This window comes from Pseudorca crassidens, chromosome 11 (genome assembly GCF_039906515.1).
Source record: "Pseudorca crassidens isolate mPseCra1 chromosome 11, mPseCra1.hap1, whole genome shotgun sequence".
Taxonomy (NCBI): domain Eukaryota; kingdom Metazoa; phylum Chordata; class Mammalia; order Artiodactyla; family Delphinidae; genus Pseudorca; species Pseudorca crassidens.
This window is the reverse complement of record NC_090306.1, coordinates 57,555,713-57,579,333: the sequence shown is the minus strand read 5'-3', so window position 1 is coordinate 57,579,333 and position 23,621 is coordinate 57,555,713. Positions and strand designations below refer to the sequence as shown.

Sequence of the window (23,621 nt, the reverse complement as noted above, 5' to 3'; positions counted from 1 at the left end):
GGGCAGCCCCGCCTCCGCTCCCTCTGCCGCCGGGCAGGCCCCGCCCCCGGACTCCCCACCCCACCCCAGGCCCGGCCACAGACTCCCGCGCACACCCTCCCCGACCCAGCCGCCCACCGGAGTCCCTCCCACCCACTCCTCCCCAGCACGCACCCCAGTCGTCGGCATAGCCACCCCTCCACTCCCCCGAAAACTCTGCAGCCTCCGCTCGCCCTTGGCCTCCCCCTCCGGCCTTCTGCACGGTTGCCCCTGCTAACGGCCTTCTCCCCTCCCCGGCCTCGCCCGCCCCTGCAGCACCCCACCCCTTCCCTGCAGCGCAACCTACCATTGCTTCCCCCCCACCGAAATCGCTGCAGAGACCCCCCTCCCCTTCCGAGCGCACCCCCAACCATATATGCATTTTCAGCTTTCCGAACCTGATGGCTGCTCACAGACAATACTGCCCCCCCACCGCCTTCCGGGTCCCAGTGGCTTAAGCACCTCCTCTCCCAAATTGATCAGGTAAATAACTTAGTTGTGCCGGGGGTCACCTCGGTAAGGAAAGTCCAGCCCGTTGGAGGGCCGCGCCTTAGCTTGGGGACCCCGAGTGTGGGCCAAGGAGGGGGCTTCCCTCCCACCTCCACCTCCACCACACACAGCCCCTCCCTGATTTACTGACACCAAGTGACCGCTCTCCAGTCTCTAGGACAAGGGGATGCAGAGAGGCGCGTGTGGATGGTTGCCGGGGAAGCAGTTGGCTGTGGGTTGCTAGGCAAAAATAAACATCACAGACGCCTCCCATTTCCTTACAACTCCGAGCCTTTCCCCTGCGCGGCCACTGGGAGAGGTACACCTTCCCGAGCGACACCTTTAATTCCTCTCCTCCCCAGACACAAGTCTCTTTCCCCTTCCCATCCAAGACACGGAGAATTTCCCTGTCCTTTGAATTTGCCATATACAGCCTCTCTTTCCCTTGCAGACTGAAGAACTACTGCCCATCTCACACCCGCGTCCTGTCGTCTGTGGCACATGCCTTTGTCCAAAGGTCACAGGTTTTGTGACTTCAACGGGAGTGGGGCGAGGGGAAGGCCGGCAATTCCGGATGACAGAACCGAAAGTTTGCCTTGCACTTTCTTCTCCAGACGTGCCTGGTTTCTGAAGTTCTCCTGCGAACCTGGGTCCGTTATGATCTGTCCTGTGTATCTGCCGCCCCTGGCTGGACCAAGTGTGCAGGCCTGAGCTAGTGCAGACTCAAATCAGAATGGGGACCGTCGCCTCTACTGTTTGCAAATTGTCATAGCAACCTCCCAGCAAGATCACCTTCAGCTAAATACAAATGCCCCAAAATGAGTGTTTCAGAGTTACAGTGTGGCCCTCTCAAGAGTCTCCAGGGCTCCTACAGGGGCATCAAGGACTGAGGGTGTTGGCAGAGGGAACAGGTGGCAAAGAGTAGAACTGTGCATAGTAATATGTCCCTCTAAAAAATCCTTCTCCCAATAAAGTAGAAACACAGTGAAACAATCAATCCAATAATAAACCTTTACAAAGAAGAGTGATGACCTGATCTGGTCCCAGCAAGAGATACTCCCCCTTGCTTGTCATCAGAGACGATCACATTCAAATTCACGTGGGGAAACATATTCAGTGTTCAGAATTAACTAAAAGAAAAGGGATTACTTAGCAGCAGAGTTGAAGCTAGAACTCATTTTCTGACTCAGTTTAATCTCACTCTGCTCTGTGTTACCTTGGCTTTTAAGAAACATCACACCTCTTTTCCTTCCTTCCCTTTCAAACAATTATTTTCATACTGTCTTCCTTTTCTTAATGAGTGTTCCATACAACTGATGTTTAGATGAAAAATGTGAAGCCAAAAATTCAATTTTAATATAACGGGACCCAGCTTTCGCTCAAATTATTCTTACCTTACTTCAACAGAAGCTAAATACTCTCCTGCTTTTTCATGAATAAGAAAAATGCTAACTACTGGAAGTCATAGTTTGTGAAATCCAAATTAGAAATATTAATTTCCACATTAAATATGAGGAAAAGGAACACTGACTTTTTTGTAAACAAAGGGACACAATGAATCATTAACTTTAATCAAAGAAAAACTGCTTGTTTAGAGAACTTTTCCTAATATGTTGTTTTATGACACGATAAGTACAATTTCAATTTTTTATCTTTTGGTTTCTTACCTTGAGGAAAATTTGCATTTAGTCTAATATCTTTAGCTATTTTAATTATAAATGGTACACCTTTCAAAATTATATTCTTGCTGACCTCTAAATTAGTATTTACAATTGCTCGGATTTCTCTCATTTTATTAAATATTGATGGCCTCAACCTGTATTAATGTCAAATAGAAAAATGTACAAATGCACTCCCTGAACTTTCAAGGAGAATAAACTGGGTGAATTCTAGTAGCTATTACCCTCAAACTCTATTATTCTAATGCATCATTATCAATTATACTACATTAATCTTTGTATAAAACCCTTTCACTAATACTATCATGTTTAATCGTCATGACTCATAACCAGATCAGAGTTGTGTTGCTGTTAACAGTAACCTCAGGGGGCTCCATTCAGTTAGTAAGAGTCTGGTCTTTGGTTCTTGCCCATTGTAAAAACTCCATCTGTTCTGAATATTTATAAAATCCAGCTTCAAATGACAAGTAGGCAGGATGTAGCAGGATGAGAAAGAAAGAAACTTTGGGGAATTCAGAATGGAGTCTTGTGGAAGGAAGTCGATTCTTCACTGAGAAAAGTACTGATCACAGAGAAAATTGGAAATGAACAAGAAAATTGCTGGTTTCAAAACATATTCACTCATTTAATCTCTTTATCCCAGGAACATTTACAAAGAATTCAGTGTGTGCTGGGCCTAGGGGAGAGGATGAATCATCAGATGTCGTGGGTGAGGCTTCAGCTGGGTAATCTGTTAGGACCTCATTCTTTTATTCAATGAAGCAATAAACTGTAAGCACCTAACATATTTTTGACACTATTCGTACGGGGGCTGCACATTTAAATAAATAATCCCTGGCTCTGGTAATGGTTATTAAGAATCACAATCCAGTGGGAGAGGCAAGACCCTTAATGATGTGATGGGGCAGAAATCAAGGCATGCAGGAGGCACGATGGTGGCACACAGGAGGGAGTGATGAGCTCTACTTAAGTGGTGACTGGCCTCAAAAGAGCTGTGATGTTAAAGAGACTTGGGAGTTTGCCAGTCAGACAAGCCAGGCTAGGACGTTCTAGGCAGAAGGATAGGATGTGCAGAGGCACCAAGGAGAAGAAAGCCTAGTGTACTCTGGGAGAAGTGTAAGCAATTCAGAATAGAGGAAGCTCAAAGTGGCAGGGGGAGGGTTGGTACTGCAATCTTTATAAGGTTAGGGATACGGATGATATTTGGGATAAGAATTATCTGAAACTTCACCAGCTGTGGAAATGTGAAAACAAAGTACAAAGTCTTTTAAAACAACTAAGGTAAATTACTAAGGAACTGCCTCATTTTGGGTAACAGACTTGTAAGTTGGGCCTAATGCCCCTTAGAAGGATCCCATTTACTGATGGTATCTTCCATGTATCCATCACCAAGGTCCAGAACCACCTAGAGAAGAACATCAAGACAATATGGCCTGAAGTCTAGGAATGTAACTCCTCAGATGTAGGGGGCATGGATGCCATACCCAAATGGCCACTGGTATTTGCCTTTGCCTCTGTGGCCACTGCTGGTATGGAAATCAGGAAGAAATGTCTGTCAGATCACCACTAGAGAGCTGGTGATCACAAGTGTCAGAGTAGGTTGGTGGTGTTCTGGTCAGGGTACTTACAGAGCCAGTTTCCTTAATCCTGGGGGCGGTGGGTAGGGAGGAGATGCATTTGTCCCCTAGGTGAGCTAGGTATCTGGAAAGGCTGGGGATACTGTCCAGCATTTCTTGGGGGTAGTTCATCTGCTTTTTCCAGCTGCATGCTAAGGACAGAAAAGTAGTAAGCAGAGAAAAGAGAAGGCTATATCCTGGATGTGGGGAGTACTGTGTTGAAGAGCCCAGTGGGACCTGTGCCTCTGACACCACCAGGACAAACGCCAGCAGAGCAGTGCCTGGTGTGTCCAGGAGCTTCAAAGGGATAAGGAGGACCATCACTAGGTAGGGCCCCCAGCAGCAGGCTCCCAGGCCAAGGCCTCCCACACCACTGGCTCAAATCACACAGTCAGCCCCCGGGAGACAGGCCCACCAGGCTGCACTGTGAGCAACCAGCCAGGAGCGAGCTGATTCCAGGGCACCGGCCATCATACTGGACCCTGAACCTGCCGGGGAGTGAATGAGTAAAAATAGTACAGCAACTCTAAGAGCAACTCTATTAGGAAGTTTGCTGTAAGAGAAACAATGTGCGATTTTGCAAACCAGATAACAGCAGGGGACAGGACCTGTGGTTCCAGGTCTTGGGATCTTTGGTGACACTCTAACCAAAAGTAATGCCATCTAGAAGCTAGGAAGGGGCCAGTGGGAAGGAGAGGTCTGTTCTATGAGCATCATGAGAGCTGCACTGGCCATTGCTTCTGGCTTACCTAAGCACAGACTCAATAAAAAACATACGAAATGGAACATTATTTTAGCCAAGGATGGGCTAAGAGCAAACATCCACATTCAAACTTATAAACAATGAAAATGCTTATAAACAGTGAAAAGGGACTCCACTTCTACAAAAGACCTACAAGAGGACCTGTTTTCCTTAACCGAAAGAAATCCGAAGAGGATTTTCATTTTTACAAAAAAGGCGAAAAGCAAAAATAGCATTCAGCCTTTGTTTTGCAGTGAGTCCCATATAGAGGCATCACACACACACATACACACACACACACACACACACACACACACACACACACACACACACACACACACACACACACACGCACAAGCAGTGAGAGTGGCGCCACCAAGCCCTTTCCCCTGGAACTGCAGCTCCGCATCAAGCCACCTTAGCTTTGAACTTGTCTGTGAGTGTCTGTGAGTTATCTCCATTTATTCTGTGCATTTGTTAGCAAGATGAGTCCTAAGGTAATTGCTTCTTTACTTGACACCATTCCAGCTTATGAAAGGTTTCAAAGGAATGCTGTACTTTCAAATAGTGGGGGAAAACTATACATGTACGTATATAATCAATTATCAAGCTCTTACTACATGTCAGGCATTGATCTTGGTATTTGGAACAAAGCAAATAAAGCCCTTGCTCCATGGATCTTGTCTTCTAGCGCAAGGAGAATGACAAGTGATGAACAATACATATATCACAGGTCAGAGGGTGATAAGTAAGTACTATATGGAAAATGACATGATGTAAGAGGATAGGGAGAGATGGGAGATGGTACTATGTTACTTAGGGTCATCAGTGAAGGCCTCTCTGATAAGGTAACATTTTAGCAGACTCGAAAGAAGTAAAAAGCACGCGGAAATCTCCAGGCAAAGGGCCCAGCAGATGCAAAGGCTCTGAAGTGGAAACATTTGGGGCACAGCAAGAGGGCAGGTGGCTGCAGCAGTGACGTGGGCAAGAGCTGGGAAGTCACAGGGATAAGGTCAGAGGGACAGCTAAGACCACGTTAAGGAATTTGAATTTTACTCTGAGTGAGTTGGGAAACCAAGGCTTAGATGCTTCAAAAGGTACCAAACCAAGAGTGGAAGGTTACAACCAACCCTGCACACCCTTTATTTTTTTTACAATCTCAATGTATATGCATTTTTACACCTTTCCTAATTCGCATTGAGCTAAGCACTGTGGAAGGCAAAGCTGACCAAATACAAGCCATGGTCTCTATTCTGTGAGTCTCATTTGGGAGAAAACTCACACTCCAGGAAACCTTTCAAACCCACAGTAAAGAGCATGTGTTGCATGTTTTCCTTTTGCCCCTCAGATCCACCCTTCCCCACCCTGCTCTGGGCTACACGGGACTTTATAGATGGCATCAATGGGCTCCCAGGCCCACGGGCTTCCAAGTGGATTTAGCTAATGGAAGTTTCCGGTAAGAGACCCAAGGCTCCAGGACAATGAGATCAAGCTCTTGATCTCCCTGGCTTTCCCCATGCCAGCCTGCCACAGACCAGCCAGGTCCCTTGACCTCAGCTCTTATCAGACAGTCCTTTCCTACAGCTACAGCTTGGAGTTCTGGACACCATTCAGTCCCCTTGCCCCTTCAAGCCTACAGGTGGTAAGGGTTTCCTGCAGTTGCAAGCTCCATGGCCCTTCATTTTCCCTTGCTGATTTCTCTTCTCCCCACCCATACTCTTGTACGTAGTCTATTAAACTCTGATTGTGCCATGTTTGTTTTGCCGGATCCTAACCAATACAGAGGATAACATATATATATATATATATATATATATATATATATATATATATAAGTCCTATATAGTGTAGGTTATGGGATCTAGATACTATATAACTCTAGAGGGCTAGGAGAATCTGTGTTTGTTGGAAGAGTCAGAATGGGATTCCTAGAGAAGATAGAATTTGATCTGGGCCCCAGAAAATGGGCGGGCTTCTCTTAGGCAGAAGAAAAAGCACTCCCAGGCCAAGGGAACGATTCGAGAGAAGGCAGAGAAGCGGGAATCAGTACTTCAGAAGCAGCAGCCCCAAGAGTAGAGACTGGAACTGAGGAGGACAGAAAACAAGAGGCGGGCGGCAGAGTAGGTGCACCCACCCGGGTCGCGGATTACAGTGGAAGCCGGACAGGAGAGTTTCCACTTGGTGTGGATGGAAACACCGGACCACTGGAGCTCTCCGAGCAGTGAGTGACCTGAGAAAAGTGCTAAGCAAGGAATGTAGATCAATTTGGCTGCAGAATGTTAGAGAGACTGGAGTGGGGAGGAAATAGAAACTGAAACAACCAGTTTGGAGGTGGTTTCCAGAAGTAGCTGAGGGGGGTGCCACGGAGAGGCAGGGGCAGATACTGTTTATTTTGATGCCCTATCTAGAGCCCAAGAGAGGGGTCTTTGAAATGACGAGAAGCCAGAAGTAATGGAAGGGCCAGATGTTTGCCTTGCTACCTCTGGGTTTCAAAAGCATACACAATTCTTAAAGCTGCTTATCTAAGGATTTTGCAATAAAGCTCATTAAAATGACCTGCTAAAAGTGAGACATAGTTAAGAAATAACAGGTCAGGAAAGCCTGGAATTCCAAAAGATTCCCCCATCACGTCCTTTCTTAGTGGTCTGTAGACAGGATTTATCAATCACTCAAGGAGAAAATAAGGTATAATAAATAAGGAATAAATAGTGTGCTCTGGAGGCCAGCTTTATTAACCGTTGTCTCATCTATGGAGAGGATTGGTACACTGGCTTCTGTCTGATGTTGCGTACAGATTGCTGAAATTCCAACTAAGGAGCACATGTCATTAAAATAAAATGCAAAATTCTGAAGACAACCCTCCCCCTCCCACCCCTTTCGCTTTATTATCTTGCTTTTAAAGAGATATTATAAAGAGATGAAGGCGAGGGACACTCAGGTGCACCAACAAGATATGGAATGATCCATGCCCCAGTTCACTAAGTAGCCCTGGACATTAAGGTCCCATACACCTTGGAGGTATGGGCTGTTCCTGCATCTTTGGACCCTGTAACTCCAGGTCTCCATAAACCAAGTCCTGAGAAACAACTTTTGGTCCCCTTTGGATATATCAATAGGTCTGAGACAGGGAGAGTTCAGAGGAGTCTGGTTCATTATATAATGTTCATTATAGCCCTGCTATAATCAGGGAAACCCAAAGATGCTAGACTAACTCTGGTTCTGAGGGTTTCCTAGACCTGAGTTAGACCTGGGGTCCAAGTCTGAGGCACCCTCTCAGAGAATAGTGGTAACACCTCAGCTACCTGAGAACCCTCAAAATAATAGCTAATACCTACATATAAGCAGTATGTCGAGGCAGTATTCTAAGAACTTTAACCCTGTGAACTAATGTAATTCTAACAACCATCTTGCATGGTAGATACTGTTACTAGTCCCATTTTAGAGATGAAGAAACTTAAGCATAGAAATGAAACTGTGGGTAATTATTAGTCAAATCCATTTCACCTGCCTTCACTAATCAAGGTTGTTTTTAAGACTTGCATGTCCTCCAAGCAGCAGCAGCCTAAACAATAAGACGTTTGCCTGAATTGTTTTAGGGAACTTGGGAGTCAGCTGTGTCTAGCTGGAGCTCAGCTGGTTAGGACCAGGTAGGCCCACAGACCCTCCAACAGCGCATGCGCGAGTGTTTGCTGGGTGACCTTTTGACCTCAGAGGGCCAAAAACTCCACCCTCAGGTGGTGCTAAGCACCTCCGTGTTTGAACCTGTAGAGGCCTGGAACTTAGTTGTGCCTGAGCAGAACCACAATTACCGCCCCTTTTTCTAATCATCTTCCCCTACGTTCCCCATGCCTTAGGACCGACCTGCAACTTCACTCCTCATCCCATAAATACCCCGAGCCCCTGGCCTGTGAGGCGGGAGTTGGAACTTTCTCCTTGCTTGGCTGCTGACCTCTGTGACTCAGTGTTTTGGCTTGCTGTGCATCAGGTAAAACAAATCTGGTTCAGTAACAGAGAGGTTAATTAACTTGCCCAAGGTCACACAGCTAAGACATGACAAGGTAAGTACTCTGGCTCTAGCATCTGTGTGGGTGCTGCTTTCAGCACTGGGTAGAGATTTGACCAGATCACCTCCATGATGACCTCAATCTCATTATTACCATCAATAATATTTCATGCACTAAATGAACTTTTTGGGGAAGCCTCATGTTTATATGGTCATCCAGCTCTCTGGTTATCCACAGTAACCAATAACTCAAGGCAAGCTTATGTGATAGGTGAGAACAGTGCGATGAAAAGAGCAAAGTGGCGTGCCCAGAGCCACAGGTAAGGGTAGAGGAGGCACTAGTGTTAGAACCCAAGTTTGTCAACTGCTAACACATTTTTTTCCCAAACTATTATAAAATTTCCTCCACTTCAGAGATGAAGGGATAGATACTCCTAAAAGCACATGCCACATAACTGGAAAGTGTTGATACATTGGGACTTTGGGGACAAATTTTTATTGTGGCTTCCCCAAGAATGATTTGAGTCTGGTCTTCATTAAAGACCAGAATTAAAGACTTAACTTTGCCAAATTCACAAAATGTCCAAAGACAAGTAAATTATTTCTTCTTTATCCTATTGTAGCAAGTCAGCCCTTCTGCCTCAAGCAAATGGAAAAGAGGAGGAATCTATAGCAATAGAAGTGGGTTCTCTCCACCAATATGGCCTTCCCATGGTGGAATCTAGACCACCCTAGGTTTCTGGGGAATTGCTTTCCATTAAATCATATATTTACGCATATCTACACACATTCAGGTTAAAGTCTGCCTTGACAATGCTCTAGCTCATTAAGATAGTATAAACAATCAGTGGATCATCTAAGGCAGAAACCCACTTTTGTCTTCAGTTACCTTGGCAAAAGCAAGAGAAATCATTTTTGGTGATTGGATAATTTGGGTAGTTGTTAAATAGTCCTGGACAATTTTTATCACTTTTATATTCCAAAATATCTTGGTTTGAAGAAAAGCCACTTTAAATATCATTACAGACAATACATTGGGCTCGCTAGTTATCTCTCACTACGTAATAATGGACAGGCCCATTGTTCACACAGCAACGTTCTCTAATGAAGGTTTTGAAATACAGAAAACCTAAAGTCCAGTAAGCAAACACTTGCATTTAGCACATGTGCAGGTGAATGGTCCTTGATCAGCATCTCCAGCTGGCATAAATACTAAAAATTAGCCAAGAAATAATGAACGACTGGTGGGCAGATAATAACAGATACAGAGAAGAGATTAAAAGGGAGTTTAAGTGGTCAGTAAAAAGAAGATTGCTTTGTGGAGAAAGAAAATACAGTTTTCTCATGATCTGGAAGGGACAAAAAAGAAGGTAGCTGGCAGGCTAGAGAGAGTAATGTTTTTAAAGAACAGCAAAAGAGAAGTAAATCGTAATGCAAGTACCAGTAAGAATGAAGAGGAAAGAAGTGGGTGTGAGCAAGAGAGAGAGAGGAGAAGGGGGAGAAACCTTACAGAAATTTTTATAAGGAAGAAGGGGGACATGATGAAATGTATGAGGTGAGGCTGAGTGTGAGATAAAAGTGAGAAAACAAAACATAACCCTGCAGTAGAACCAGAATGCTCGAATCAAATGATTTTCTTCTAATACACACAGTTGGGCCTGGGGCTTACCTTAGCTAAGGGTTCTTTCTGCTGCTTTGTCTGCGTCTTTCCATTTAGAGCTATCTGTGGTCCCCCTCTCACTGGGGTTGCTCCATTCCAGTTCTCTGATTTCCCTTCTCTCTCCTCTCCCAACAATGCTTTATTATCTTTGAACCTGCCAAATGTTTCATGTAATACATACTTTAGAGAAAAGAATTCCTCGATTGCCTTCTCCTGGAGCTATGTGTCAAGCTCTGTGCTAATATTTTGCCTGAACCATCTCTTTAAGTCCTGACACAACCCAGTGAAGCAGCTATATTATTATCCTGAGTTAAGAGACCAGGAAAGGGAGGCTTCAGAGATTTGCTAATAATGGACAGTGAACAGATTTCGATTCAGGGAAATCCAACGCTCACTCTTATCCACCTAGAACGGATGAAGAGGGAGATGGCATACATTTCTCAGACTGCATATTGCTGTGGGGCATGGAGGAGGCCCACACAGCTCCTTCTGACCTGACAGTGTCATCTTCACTTCCCTGCTGAAACTTCTGTACTCCCCTCCACAGTTGGGCAGTGGAAAAGCAGAGAAATCCCCTCTACAGAAGTCCTGCCATCAGCGTGCTCAACCCAAGCAGAATCCAGGGCCTCTTCCTCTTTTGCTGTAGGTCTGTTTCCATGGTGCTGTTTCCCGGCTTGGCCCAGATTTTGCCTTCCCTTGTGTGCCTGTCTCAGTGGAACAGAATTGCCTCCTTTAACTACTGAGCGATTAAAACAGCACTTGGGAAATGATGAAGCAAGACCCAGGGGATTTATGCAAAGAAATGCTGTATCAGGTCTTCCCTGGCAGTCTAGTGGTTAAGACTCTTCAACTAAGGTCCCACATGCTGTACTGCGTGGCCAAAAAAAACAAAAACAAAAACAAAACGCTGTATCAACTATGTGAACTGGTGGAGAATTACCCGTTTCTGATGTGATCCAGTCAAGTATCATCTTGTTTGTAAATGAAAATGTTAACTAATAATCTAACTTAGTAGAGAAAGATTATCCAACACCAAGAACCTACTATCTTTTTCAGATCTTTGAAACAAACAAAAAAGTGTCTACCACATGGTATTTGAGTTTTTCCTCCTTGAGAAATAAAACGTCAACGTAATCTTTTGCTGTAAGCACACCTTTATCTAAAGCTGTTGTGGATTGAGAACACAGTTAGATCTCATTAGATGACTAGACATCCATAACCCAGTTATTTAGCAAGAATAAAATATACAATGACCCTGTAAAAAGAAATAATCTATAACCTGATAAGGCAAGGGAAAAGAGAAAGACACCTCCCTTTCTCCCCTTTTTTCAATAAAAGGAGATTCACATGAAGCTAACTGGTAGTAAAGGGTATCTAAACGGACCGTTTACAAAGAGTAAATCGGGGGAAGCACTAATATCCTGAAATCCTACAGGGTTTTACAAAGTGCCAAAGAAATCACTGAGCAAACACATGGCTAGCAGGCATCTGCGCCACAGCCCACGGCAGAGAACTTCCTTATTTGTGAGATGGGTTACATTTTCAGCAGCAGCTTCTGACCTCAGGTTTACCCCTTCTTAGCCCTATGTCAGCAAATCTCTCCAAAGTTTGCAAAGTAAGACCTGTTCCATTTACAGGTAAGTGACCAAGACACATTTGTCAGCTTCCCCTTGAGCCAAGCTCTTCCACTTCACTCTTTTCTCCATAGTTTTCCACACATCTTTTCCCTAGTCATGAAACGTTCTCCTGAAGGCATCTGGGATTATCTACAAAATAGGGGTGTGGGTGAAATTAACTAAAATGATCCTTCCTCTCTCTAAATTCTAAGTCATTTTCTATTTTCATCTGGAGCAAGATACTTTTTTTAAATCCCCACCAAAAACCTGAGAACATTTTGATTTGTCACTGGTGGTACCACATAGAAAGTGATTTGAAGTCTCCATCTGCACCCTCGCTCTCCTGGGAACCGGAGCTAGCACTAGGTAGAATTAAGTGACACCTCACACCTCCAGTTCATCTCCTTTCCAGACTTCTAGAGCCTCTGTTCTTTCTTCTTGCTCTTGCTGTCTCAGCTCCCTGCCCCTGTTGGGGGAAAAAAAAATTTTTTTTTAAAGTCAGTCTCTTGCACCAGGTGTTAGCTGGTAAGTGTTTTAAGACATTACCCCACTCTGGGGATACCTGCTTTCTCAATTATTTTACAAAAAAAAAAAAAAAAAATGAAGACACCCCTGCACCCAATCTATCTGTGTGAGTAGAAATGAAGCCACCATAGGGCAAGAGTCTCTAAGGAAAGTCTCCTGGAAGATAAAACTCTTCCCATATCTTTCTCAAATCACAGCACCTGAACACTGGTCCAGTTGTCTGCTTAGGTTAACCCAGCTTAGAGGACACCAGGATCCGAACAGAAGGATTTTAAGCATTCCCCTAAAACTGTTCACTCATCCAGTGTGCTTGCTTTTTAATGGAAATTTCTATATTGAATGATGGAGAAAATGAGTTATAGGAACGACTATGAAGACTGGCCTTTAATCATAATGAAAATTTCTCTCTCTACTTGTTCGTTCCCATTAGAACCAGTCCTTTCCCATCAGCCTATATAATTTCTGAAGCTGAACATCCTTAGAAAAATATTTCAGGAGAATCTTTCAAAATGTCAACCTATTTTAGAAGCAGCAGGGCATGAATGTCTTATTCTGCATCATACTTAATTTAATGTAGACTTCAGTTTGAGAAGATTTATGCAAGGATAGTAACAAAAGTCAATAACTTTCATTATTAAAAAAACCGAAAAGGAATTATTTTTATTATATTATTACCTTGTATTTACTCTTGTATTTGAATATGAGGACTTCATATTGAAACAGAAACTCCAGATCACACACAAAAAAGAATGGTTTATCCTGTGGAGGAGAAATAATTGTCATAACTATGTTGGAATTTAATGGCTTGGTTTAGTCAATAATTAAAACTATTTGTATGTAAATGGCAGTGTTAGAAGTTGTGAAGTGGGGGCCTAAAGACCAAAAGCAACTTGCACACACATTTTGTTTGGCTTACATAATGCTGTTTGAAAAAGTGAATTAAATGCCAACATTTAAAAATCAGAGATTTCAGGGCTTCCCTGGTGGCGCAGTGGTTAAGAATCTGCCTGCCAATGCAGGGACATGGGTTCAAGCCCTGGTCCGGGAAGATCCCACATGCCACGGAGCAACTAAGCTCGTGCGCCACAACTACTGAGCCCACGTGCCACAGCTACTGAAGCCTGCGCACCACAACTACTGAAGCCCATGTGCCTAGAGCCCATGCTCTGCAACAAGAGAAGCCACCACAATGAGAAGCCCGCGCACCGCAACAAAGTGTAGCCCCCGCTCGCCGCAGCTAGAGAGAGCCTGCGCACAGCAACGAAGACCCAACGCAGCCAAAAATAAAAATAAATAAATAAAAAATTTTGAAAATTCAGGAGGTTTCACGTAAATATCTAGATTTCTGGCCATCAGACAAGATCTTACTGCTCTGTGCTCCCAGTCTTGTATGACAACGAAGAACACCCCAACTCCCTTTTGGAGGAAACCTATGCCCAGCTGATGGATCACCACAGTCCCTACCACTTCCTGTTATTGTGCATGTGTGTGCACACAAGGCTGACTTTACCATTGACACTACCTGCCTTTCTCCAACAGGCATCTGGGTTCTTAACCTCTACTTTACGTTTTGTATTTCCTGAAATTTCCTCACCGCCATTCCCTGTTGTTCCAAATTTATCTCTTCATTTCTTTTTCATTTCTTATGCTCCATTTCTTGGTGCTGTTGCCATCCCTGACACAGGTCAATTGCAATTTGAGTATTCATGCTGAGGCCTTTCAAACTAGTTTTGTGCAAAAATACATATCTGGCACAGGAAACATTGTTTCCCCGTGTGCTTGAAAACCAAACGAATTTATACAGTACCAAAGAGTGTGGAAACCCTCAAGACCACAGCCTGTTTGAAATCAAACTGCAGTTAAATCTGCTCTCGTTTGCCCTTTGGTGCCTGTTGCAGCTGCTGTAGGAGAGTTAGCTCTGTTTGGGACTCTTTCTACTCGTCATAAGCATACAAATTATATTCTTCCTGTTAGTGTTCTACTTTCTCTGAAAGCAGCGTTGAGGTTCAGAATTTCTTATAGAAGTTCATAAACATGTTTTATATCAAGTAGCAATTCAAATATGTCTCAGTACTATGGAAGCACTTAGCTGGAAGGACTATATTCAGAATGCAGAGGAATCGGAAAGCCATCTGCTTATTCCACGTTGCTGCTTAGATGGCTAATAAATAGGTATCTCGAACTTAACGTGTCTGATATCACATGTCTAATTCCATCTCTCTAAACCTGTCTATCCCAGCAGGTTCCCTATTTAGCAAATGGCAACTCCAGCCTTTCAGTTGCTCAGGCTGAAAACCTTGGAGTCATTCTTGATTTCTCTCTTGCTCTTACACCTCACATTCCATCCATTTGCAAATCCTGTTGGTTATACATCCAAAAATGTCCAGAATCCATCCATTTCTCACTACTGTCATTAATATCAGCATAACCAAAGGCACCATTATCTCTCACCTGAATTATAGAAATAGCCTGCTCTCCCTTGTCACCTTTAGTTTATCCTCTACACAATAGCCATACTGCTCTCTTTAAACGGTAAGATTGTGTCACTCTTCTTCTCAGAACTCCCCAAGTTTCCCATTATCCAGACTAAAAGCAAAACCCTTAGAGTAGCCCAAATTCCTATATGATTTACATGCTCTCCCCTCACGTCCTTATGTCTCTAAACTCACATCCTGTTACACCCTACCTTGCTCACTTTGCTCCAGCCAGACTGTCTGTCCCTCAAACACGCCACACATGCCCCACCTCAGAGCTTTTGTGTCTCTGGGTCCTTTACCTAGAATGCTCTTCCCCTAGAAAACCCCATCTCCTTGAGGTCTTTGCTAAATGTCCTCATGGTGGGCTTCGCTGGTGGTGCAGTGGTTGAGAGTCCACCTGCCGATGCAGGGGACACGGGTTCGTGCCCTGGTCCGGGAAGATCCCACATGCCGCAGAGCGGCTGGGCCCGTGAGTCATGGCCACTGAGCCTGCACGTCCGGAGCCTGCGCTCCGCAACGGGAGAGGCCACAACAGTGAGAGGCCCGCGTACCGCAAAAAAAAAAAAAAAAAAAAAAAAAAAAAAGTAATAAATGTCCTCATGGTGAAGTCTTCCCTGATGAGTTTTCTTTTTGTCACATAGTGTATTGTCCTCACTTGTTTTCTCTTAGTCTCCCTCCACAATGTATACACTCCATTCTGTAAACACTGTGCAAGATATACACTCCACAATGAATCATTTATGAGGGCAGGGACTTTTCCATTGCTCTTTTCAGTACCCAGGACAGTGCCTGAGACATATAGCTCCTCAATAAATATTTGATGAATGAATTAGGTAGAATGCCATCAATCTAAAGTTTTCTACTAAAGTCTGCAAAGAAGAATGCATGCTTCCAATCATGAGCATATTTGTGAGATCTTTAAAAGAACAGAAACCAAACTGAAAAGCTTTATTTCTTACATTTCTGAACATGAGCAGCTATTCCTGGTTTGTCAAAGTTAATCCCTCCTGCTGAATTCCAAACATGTGGAGATTTAATACCTTAAAGGAAAATTCACCATTTCAAGTTAAGCCATACAAAGGGGTCAAGGATTCCGTTTTGATATTACAGTGACTCTGCTTGCTCTTGTCAACTGCACCAAGGAGTCCAACGCTTCTTAAGTAAGACACTTTGGGGAGGCGTGCTTAGGCTGTTAGGACTGTGGGCCATCTTTCTGGGTCTGAGTTCCACTCTGTTAATTCAGTGGCATCATTGACTTCTGCATTTGTTTTGTTCAATTAGTTAAACAAGGAGGCCATTGCACTGAGGTGGCTCTAATGCCTTAGTAGCACACGTACATTAGGAAACCAAAATCTTAGCCTACCCATCCCTCAAGCTTAAGATGTTGAAACCTAAGGACAACGTACCACAAGCAGGAAACTAGGCTTTTCCAAATAAGGCAAAAGCTATAGCCAATCAAATAACGTCCTTGCTTTGCTTCTGCATCTTCTCTCTAAAAGTCTTCCCCCCAGCTCCTGTTGGTGGAGCGCTCCTAGCCATGCCTAACTGGGCACTGCCTGATTCAAATTGATTTTTGCTCAAATCAGCTCTTAAAATTTTTCATTCCAATTGTCTTTTAATAGTTCTAACGTCTTAATGTGCTGTTCAGACGTTAAAACTGTTAGGCCTAAATTATTTAAATGCAACATGCTTCTTCTGAATTTGAAAAAAATATCCCTGCAGGAAAAAGACAAAAACAAAACACAGCAGAGAAGTAGAAACAATTAGAAAACAAAACAAAATGGACACAGATTGAACATCTTAAAGTTTCTAACTTGATTTGTCAGAGTTAATTTCAACATGGATGTGAACCTTGTTCATTTCATATGCCATTAAATAAATTAAAACAGGATGTGACCAATTGTCCAATGTGATTATTAATCTGGAGTTGGTATTCACCTATTTCAGGGAATTTTTCAATGCTGACTTTTCTTCAAAGCACTGTGAGACAATGTAAGACTTGCTAGATAATCATAGATAATATTTACAAAGCTCTCACCCGGTATGCGCACTGTTCCCAGGGCTTACATATATTAACTAATTGCAATGCTATCAAGTGGAGACTGTCGTACAGGAGGAAAAACTTGTTCTTGAACCTCTTAGAGTCCCTGGCTGGGTCAGAAAATTTAACTGACAAAGACAGATTAATAGGAGTAAAACATATAAGTTTGATTATATTTTTACACTATACGTGGGAGCCTTCACAAGACCTGAAGAAGTGACCAGAGCAGGAAGCTTTAATACATTTTAGACAAAGAAACAATAAATTTGTGAAGAATTGACAAGACAAAGGGCTTGGGCTAGGAGTTATAAGTGGTGAAGAAGTAATTAGGAAGAATAGGTCGAGTTTAACAAGGTTTGTTTGTACAGATTTCTTGGCCCCCAATTCCCTGTCTCTGGTGATAAGAATGTCTTCCTTCCCCCTGGTACAGGGAGGGCATCTCACGTGGGAGTTTTACAACCTGTTTCAGGGAAGAAGGGCAAGGGCGGGGAGGTCAGAGTGACCTTCCTGCTTCTGCTGTGTTTTAAATTCCTTCCGTTTAACATACTTAACATGTCAAGGTGCCATATTTTGCATAGCATGTCCTGAACACTATCACTGTTGTTATATCCATTTTACAGATGAGGGGACTGAGGCAAAAAGAGGTTAAGGAACTTTGCCTAAGGTCACAGAGCTAGGTAGTTGTAGCACCTGGTTTGGACCCAGGTAGTCTGGCTCTAGAGCTCATGCTTTTATCCACTGCTACAAAAAAAGAGAATGATACCATAGTATAATAAGAAATATATTTGGTCTTTGTCCCTGGTTTCTGGCAGATCTCCTAAAATCCTTGAAATTTTCTGAGAGATAAGAGTTGTCTTTTGCTATTCATAAGGAGCTCCTTTGGAGCACACCTGAGTTTATGTTAATGAAGTGGCTTAGATTTGGTCTTCTAGATAGTCGCAAAAAAGGGCTGGTCACCAGAAACACCAAGTGATTGGAGGGTTGGAACTTCAGCACCACCCACCGACCTCTGAGAATTGGGGGAGAGAGGGCTGAATATTAAACTCTTACCCTGTGGGATCTGACACTGTCTCCAGGTAGATAGTGTTAGAACTGAGTTAAATTTGTAGGATGCCCAGTAAGTGTCTGCTGAGAACTGGAGAATTACTTGATGGTATTGGAAAACACACCAGAATCACAAAAACAGAGCTCAAATAATTATTTATAAAGTCTTATTAAAGGTCTTATTTCTTATTCATAAGAAATTTCTATAAATTCTAACCTTACACCTAAAGCAATTAGAAAAGAAGAAGAACAACAAAAAAACCCCCAAAAACCCCAAAGTTAGCAGAAGGAAAGAAATCATAAAGATCAGATCAGAAATAAGTAAAAAAGAAATAAAGGAAACAATGGCAAAGATCAATAAAACTAAAAGCTGGTTCTTTGAGAAGATAAACAAAATTGATAAACCATTAGCCAGACTCATCAAGAAAAAAAGGGAGGACTCAAAAAAGTCGAATTAGAAATGAAAAAGGAGAAGTAACAACTGACACTGCAGAAATACAAAAGATCATGAGAGATTACTACAAGCAACTCTATGCCAATAAAATGGACAACCTGGAAGAAATGGACAAATTCTTAGAAATGCACAACCTGCGAAGACTGAATCAGGAAGAAATAGAAAATATGAACAGACCAATCACAAGCACTGAAATTGAAACTGTGATTAAAAATCTTCCAACAAACAAAAGCCCAGGACCAGATGGCTTCACAGGCGAATTCTATCAAACTTTTAGAGAAGAGCTAACACCTGTCCTTCTCAAACTCTTCCAAAATACAGCAAAGGGAGGAACACTCCCAAACTCATTCTACAATACCACCATCACCCTGATACCAAAACCAGACAAAGATGTCACAAAAAAAGAAAACTACAGGCCAATATCACTGATGAACCCAACAAAATACTAGCAAACAGAATCAAACAGCCCATTAAAAGGATCATACCCCATGATCAAGTGGGGGTTATCTCAGGAATGCAAGGATTCTTCAATATATGCAAATCAATCAATGTGATACACCATATTAACAACTTGAAGGATAAAAACCATATGATAATCTCAATCGATGCAGAAAAAGCTTTTGACAAAATTCAACACCCATTTATGATAAAAACTCTCCAGAAAGTGGGCATAGAGGGAATCTACCTCAACATAATAAAGGCCATATATGACAAACCCACAGCCAACACCGTTTTCAATGGTGAAAAAATGAAACCATTTCCTCTAAGATCAGGTACAAGACAAGCTTGCCCACTCTCACCACTATTATTCAACATAGTTTTGGAGGTTTTAGCCACAGCAATCAGAGAAGAAAAAGAAATAAAGGAATCCAAATTGGAAAAGAAGAAGTAAAGCTGTCACTGTTTGCAGATGACATGAAAGTATACTTAGAGACTCCTAAAGACCCTACCAGAAAACTGCTAGAGCTAATCAATCAATTTGGTAAAGTAGAAGGATACAAAATTAATGCACAGAAATCTCTTGCATTCCTATACACTGATGATGAAAAATCTGAAAGAGACATTAAGGAAACACTCCCATTTACCAATGCAACAAAAAGAATAAAATATGTAGGAGTAAACATACCTAAGGAGACAAAAGACCTGTATGCAGAAAACTATAAGACACTGATGAAAGAAATTAAAGATGACATAAACAGATGGAGAGATATATCAAATTCTTGGATTGGAAGAATCAATATTGTGAAAATGACTATACTACCGAAAGCAATCTACAGATTCAATGCAATCCCTATCAAACTACCACTGGCATTTTTCACAGAACTAGAACAAAAAATTTCACAATTTGTATGGAAACACAAATGACCCCAAATACCAAAGCAATCTTGAGAAAGAAAAATGGAGCTGGAGGAATCAGGCTCCCTGACTTCAGGCTATACTACAAAGCTTCAGTAATCAAGACAGTATGGTACTGGCACAAAAACAGAAATATAGATCAACGGAACAGGGTAGAAAGCCCAGAGATAAACCCATACACATATAGTCACCTTATCTTTGATAAAGGAGGCAAGAATATACAATGGAGAAAAGACAGCCTCTTCAATAAGTGGTGCTGGGAAAACTGGACAGCTACATGTAAAAGAATGAAATTAGAATACTTCCTAACACCATACACAAAAATAAACTCAAAATGGGTTAAAGACCTAAATGTAAGGCCAGACACTATAAAACCCTTAGAGGAAAACATAGGCAGAACACTCTATGACATAAATCACAGCAAGATCCTTTTTGACCCACCTCCTAGAGAAATGGAAGTAAAAACAAAAATAAACAAATGGGACCTAATAAAACTTAAAAGCTTTTGCACAGCAAAGGAAACCATAAACAAGATGAAAAGACAACCTGCAGAATGGGAGAAAATAGTTGCAAACAAAGCAACTGACAAAGGATTAATCTCCAAAATTTACAAGCAGCTCATGCAGCTCAATATCTAAAAAACAAACAACCCAATCCAAAAATGGGCAGAAGACACAAATAGGCATTTCTTCAAAGAAGACATACAGATTGCTAACAAACACATGAAAGGATGCTCAACATCACTAATTATTAGAGAAATGCAAATCAAAACCACAATGAGGTATCACTTCACATCAGTCAGAATGACCATCATCAAAAAGCTACAAACAATAAATGCTGGAGAGGATGTGGAGAGAAGGGAACCCTCTTGCACTGATGATGGGAATGTAAATTGTTACAGCCACTATGGAGAACAGTATGGAGGTTCCTTAAAAACTAAAAATAGAATTACCATATGACTCAGCAATCCCACTACTGAGCATATACCCAGAGAAAACCATAATTCAAAAAGATACATGCACACCAATGTTCACTGCAGCACTATTTGCAATAGCCAGGACACTGAAGCAACCTAAGTGTCCAGCGACAGATGAATGCATAAAGAAGATGTGGCACATATATACAGTGGAATGTTACTCAGCCATAAAAAAAAATGAAATTGAGTTATTTGTAGTGAGGTGGTTGGACCTAGAGTCTGTCATACAGAGTGAAGTTAGAAAAACAAATATCTTATGCTAACGCATACATATGGAATGTAAAAAAAAAAAAGGTTCTGATGAAGCTAGGGACAGGACAGGAATAAAGATGCAGACGTACAGAATGGACTTGAGAACATGGGGAGGGGGAAGGGTAAGCTGGGACGAAGTGAGAGAGTGGCATGGACATATATACACTACCAAATGTAAAATAGCTAGTGAGAAGCAGCTGCATAGCACAGGGAGATCAATTCGGTGCTTTGTGACCACCTAGAGGGGTGGGATAGGGAGGGTGGGAGGGAGACGCAAGAGGGAGGGGACATGGGGATATATGTATACATATAGCTGATTCACTTTGTTCTACAGCAGAAACTAACAACATTGTTAAGCAATTACACTCCAATAAAGATGTTAAAAAATAATAAAAATAAAATGCAGTCAAACAACCACAAAAAAATACAGATTATCATCTACGAATAGATGTAAAAGATTCTCTCAATAAAAAATTGTCTTGATTTCACTGCAAAAAAAATGCTCCTATGGAGGTACATGGTAAACTCTCTCTCTTGCAGAATCACTAGCACTGTTATGAATTCGACAAACTTTGAACAGATACATTCAATCCAGAATGTAAAAATCCAACCTCAAGCAACATAAACTCTTCTGGAAATGCTTTTCACCTCCCCACAATCCCCAGCTCTCTGATATGAAATCCTGAAAGTGACTAGAGGTCATTTAACATCAGAAAGGTGGAATAAGGTCATAGAAGGATATTCTGCCCCAGCAATTTTTTTATTGAGGCCTCTACCAGGTGTCTTAGGACACCATTGGTTATAGGGAGACGGTTGCCTGGGGCAGCTCTTTACACCTCAGTTACACCCCTGGCAGGATTTGACACCAGCAGAAAAGCCCAGGAGCTTGTAAAGAACATAACTTTGCCTCTTTGTAAATTCTAGTCCCATGTATCAAATGTGCTTTCAGAGTACCTGTCATCTTGCTTCTGCTGCACATTTCTGAAGTAACAACAGTTTTCTGACATTGAAAGTTGTAAATGTATTCCATCTCAGTCAGCTTTTTGAACATGTTTTTTCAGTTTTTAATTTTAGGAACTAAATAAAACTGAATTTCTTTAACTTATTTAATAATTTAGAGAAAATAACTAAAAGGAAAATCAATAATTCATTTCACTTCAAAAGATTTTTATATCTTTTCCATATTGTAATTAACTTTGGAAAAACAAAACTTTCGCAATACCTCTTATTCTTATGCTTAAGACATAGTTTACCAATATAGTTTAAAATTTCTTCCCTAGACATACCATTCTAATTTCCCCCATAGCACAAAGAAAGAGCATTTTGATTATTGTAAGCATTTATTAAAAGGCTTGTTTAACATACCTTGAGAATCAGAGGACAGAGTATTCTTTCTAAGATGAAAATCTGGCCATGTTAAACTCTATTTCAGGGTTTCCATGATTCCCTACTGCTTTGAGTATAAAGTCCAAATTCTGTAGCTGAGGGTAGAACTGAGGGTAAGCAGGAACCACATCATGCCCGACCTTTGAACGTGCTGCCTCCTTCGTTTGAAATGCCTCTGCACACTCTTCGTACCCTTTCTCCAGCCTCTTCCTGCCTCAGATCTCAGTCTGATGATCTGTTTTTCCTGAACACCCCCTAGTAGGACTAGGTTGAGTGCATCCCCACGTGCTTCTAGTCTACACATTCACTGAAGATAGAGATTATATTTTCTCTCCCTTGGGTCCCTGGGGTCTAGCACAGTGCTGATACATAGTCTATGTCTGATAAATGTTTGTCCAATCAATGAATCAACAACATTGATCTACATTATCAAAAAGTTGACATGAGACTAAGTTAGGTCATATACTTCTTCTAGATACCCAGACAAATGCCATCCATGGCACACTCTCCAATAGTATTTTCCTTTAAAAGTATTTGTGATTCATTCCACAAATATTGTTTGAATTTGCCAGGTACTATTCTATGTTCCTTGGGATACATGTTGGTGAACAAAACAAGGATCCCTGCCCTGCTGGAACTTATACTCTAACAAGGAGAGAGAAAATAGACATAAGCAGTAAGTAATTATATGTGATGTTAGGTGAGAATTATTATGGGGGAAAAAAGTAGAGCAGGGCAAGTGGATTCAGATATGGTAGGACAGGGTGTGGGTTGCAACTTTAATTAAGGGAGTTAGGTAGACCTCACTGAGAGGGTGACATTTGAGCAAGTATTAGAAAGAGTAAGCAAGTGTTCACCCCATGGATGTCGAGGGGAAGAAAACCCAGGCAGAGAACAGCTGATAAAAAGACCAGATCCAAGGTAGGTGTTTGCTCAGCTTATTCCAGGAACAGTCCAGAGGCCAGAAGTGTTGGAGCAGAATGAATGAAAGGAATGGGGGAGAAGGGTGAGGCAGAGAGGAGGTGGCAGAAGTAGGCACTGGATGTGTAGGACCTAAGTTCTACTCCAAGTGAAATGGAGAGCCAGTGCAGGACCCTGGTCAGAGGAGTGGCATACTTTGGCTTACATTTTGAGTATATAAGCCCTATTTGGGAAATGAGCTCTATTTTAGTAAATTAAAAAATGGTCTGTCTTAATTGATGGTTTCCTCTTTCATTTTCTTGTGCAGCCAATTCTGCACCAAAGAAGAGTCTCCTCCTATATGTCTGAGTCTCTCCAGTATTTCTC

General features: G+C 42.1%; 1 long non-coding RNA gene across 1 annotated transcript; it reads left to right on the top strand.

The window, feature by feature from the left end:
- Positions 1 to 177: 177 nt before the first annotated feature.
- On the top strand, positions 178 to 2,811 carry LOC137202171 (uncharacterized). The gene is made up of 3 exons (XR_010932479.1): positions 178 to 501; positions 959 to 1,024; positions 1,122 to 2,811. It is a non-coding gene; the product is annotated as an uncharacterized lncRNA (long non-coding RNA).
- The last annotated feature ends 20,810 nt before the right edge of the window (positions 2,812 to 23,621 follow it).